Source organism: Cupressus sempervirens, chromosome 1, assembly GCF_028749045.1.
Source record: "Cupressus sempervirens isolate cs-2001-9-10 chromosome 1, ASM2874904v1, whole genome shotgun sequence".
Classification (NCBI taxonomy): domain Eukaryota; kingdom Viridiplantae; phylum Streptophyta; class Pinopsida; order Cupressales; family Cupressaceae; genus Cupressus; species Cupressus sempervirens.
This window is the reverse complement of record NC_143118.1, coordinates 607,499,148-607,502,310: the sequence shown is the minus strand read 5'-3', so window position 1 is coordinate 607,502,310 and position 3,163 is coordinate 607,499,148. Positions and strand designations below refer to the sequence as shown.

General features: G+C 49.0%; 1 pseudogene; it reads right to left on the bottom strand.

The window, feature by feature from the left end:
* Window positions 1-383: 383 nt before the first annotated feature.
* Window positions 384-1,971, bottom strand: LOC149579013 (18S ribosomal RNA; annotated as a pseudogene).
* Window positions 1,972-3,163: the final 1,192 nt, after the last annotated feature.

Below are 3,163 nucleotides of genomic sequence, written 5' to 3'. Positions count from 1 at the left end.
CGACAGTCCTGACTTACCGCTGTCAAAATGATGAATCCCTGGCACAGTGCCGCGCACACGATCGGACCATGAAATCTCAATGGGGGACGAGGCCCGGACCCCCTCTAAATTGCAACTGAGCAGAGACCTCTTGCTCTAACACGGACGTCATTCGAAGGTACCGATCCTAATCCAGATTGCATCCGAGTCTCTTCTTCGCCCTGCGAGGAATCCACGCTTTTGATCACGGGCATTCGATGTGACCCTCGACCTCGACGGTGCTAGACCCGTAGCTTGGCCATCTAGCACATCACTACAGGGCTGAGTGTCCGCACGTCGCTGAGATTTTGGGGGCGAGGAGGAGGCGAGCTCCATCCCCTACACAATTCAGGGTCTCGAACTGACGATGATCCTACCGCAGGTTCACCTACGGTAACCTTGTTACGACTTCTCCTTCCTCTAAATGATAAGGTTAAGTGAACTTCTTGCGATGTCACCGACAGGAACTGCCATCATCGCCGCGATCCAAACACTTCACCGGATCATTCAATTGGTAGGAGCGACAGGCGGTGTATACAAAGGGCAGGGACGTAGTCAACACAAGCTGATGACTCGCGCTTACTAGGAATTCCTCATTGAAGATCAATAATTGCAATGGTCTATCCCCATCATGATGCAATTTGGCAAGATTTCCCAAACCTTTCGGGCCAGGGAGAGAAACTCCTTGGTTGCATCAGTGTAGCGCGCGTGCGGCCCAGAAAATCTAAGGGCATCACAGACCTATTATTCCCTCAAACTTCCATGGCCTAGGAGGCCATAGTCCCTCTAAGAAGCTGGCCGCAAAGGGGAACCTCCATGTAGCTAGTTAGCAGGCTAAGGTCTCATTCGTTAACAAAATTAACCAGACAAGTTGCTCCACCAACTAAGAACGGCCATGCACCACCACCCATAGAATCAAGAAAGAGCTCTCAATCTGTCAATCCTTACTATGTCTGGACCTAGTATGTTTCGCCGTGTTGAGTCAAATTAAGCCACAGGCTCCACTCCTGGTGGTGCCCTTCTATCAATTCCTTTAAGTTTCAGCCTTGCGACCATACTCCCCCCACAACCCAAACACTCTGATTTCTTAGAAGGTGCTGGTGGAGTGCTTAGAGCAACATCTGCCGATCCCTGGTCGGCATCGTTTATGGTTGAGACTAGGACGGTATCTGATCGTCTTCGAGCCCCCAACTTTCATTCTTGATTAATGAAAACATCCTTGGAAAATGCTTTCGCAGTCGTTTGTCTTCCATAAATCCAAGAATTTCACCTCTGACTATGAAATACGAATGCCCCCGACAGTCCCTATTAATCATTACTCCGGTCCCGAAGGCCAATGGAATAGGACCAGACTCCTATCACGTTATTCCATGCTAATGTATTCAGAGCGTAGGCTTGCTTTGAGCGGATCCTCGTTAAGGGATTTAGATTATACTCATTCCAATTACCAGACTCGATGAGCCCAGTATTGTTATTTATTGTCACTACCTCCCCGTGTCAGGATTGGGTAATTTGCGTGCCTGCTACCTTCCTTGGATGTGGTAGCCGTTTCTCAGGCTCCCTCTCCGGAATCGAACCCTAATTCTCCATCACCCATCACCACCATGGTAGGCCTCTATCCTACCATCGAAAGTTGATAGGCCAAAAATTTGAATGAAGCATCGCCAGCACAAAGGCCGTGCGATCCGTCGAGTTATCATGAATCACAAGAATAGCGAGCGAGCCCGCGCCGGCCTTTTATCTAATAAATGCATCCCTTTCGAGAGTCAAGATTTGGTGCACATATTAGCTCTAGAATTACTACGATTATCTGAGTAGCAAAGTACCATCAAAGAAACTATAACTGATTTAATGAGCCATCCGCAGTTTTACAGTCTGAAATAGTTCATACTTAGACATGCATGGCTTAATCTTTGAGACAAGCATATGACTACCGGCAGGATCGACCAGGTAGCTTCTAACAACGAGGGGACCCCCAAGATCTGCTATAGCCAAGGGATGCCCACCATGATGGGAAACCAAAATTTGCATTCGCTCCGTCATGCATCCAAACATAATCTGCCACACAAGCAACCAGAATGACGTTCACAGCACATGCAGGACTCGCAACGCTCAAAGATTTCACACAAGAGGAAAGTGTCCCATCGTCGATCGGAGAGAGCCGAATAGGGAGCCTCGGTTCACAGGCACCTGGGAAGAACATCTCATACAAAACCCTTTACCCTCGAACTCGCTATCGCCACTACTCAGAAAGAAGCCTCGAGTTTGTACGAGATGCACCGCGCACATAGCCACCTCAATTGTAAGGCCACTCGGAGACATCCATTTCCCAGGCATATGCCTCCTACACGCCTGTTGAGGTGAACCCGCATAGACAAAATCCTTCTTGATCGCAACAAACATTTTCCCTGGATGAAGAGCTGCTTGCCAAAGTGCCAACAGAGACCACCGTGCTGAAGGGTGAAGGGTCATGCGAGTCGAAAACATGGCTGGTTATGCGATTGGCAGGGGCATCACTGTGCAAGCGACCACCTCAATTATAAGGCTGCTCAAGGGCATCATGTATAGCAACACCCCCTCCGCACATTTATAGGTGATGAGAGCCCACCCGCATACACGGACATGTCTATCCTCTGGAAAATATCTCCTTTCCCAACATAGCCTCGCTAACCATTCCCCATGACACGTGATCTGCCAGCGCAGGTATAGATAAGTTCCTACGGCTGAACACTCACACTAGCATTGTCAGACAGGCTTCAATCTCATGCACATGCACATACCAAAGAACTGGCACCGCGAGGGAACCACCCGCGAGCACCCACATCTCGGCAAAAAGCATTCGTGCGATTTCTTCCCCTAGATAGACACGTTGGGCCTACACTTGTTGGAGCATTGCAAAGACGAGCGCTCTGGTTCGCAGGTGCCTGAGAAGAATATCTTATACGAAACCCATTCCCCCAAAATGCTCGAATCAAAAATGCTCATAGCAGGGTCGTAATGCAAAGATGTACACTGCACACGCGACCAAGTAAGGACACTCAGAGACATCCATTTCCCAAGCATATGCCCCCTACATGCTTTTTGGTGCACCACGTACAAACGGCCATACTTCAACAAGCCCTCCTAGAATTTTACATTTGAAGAG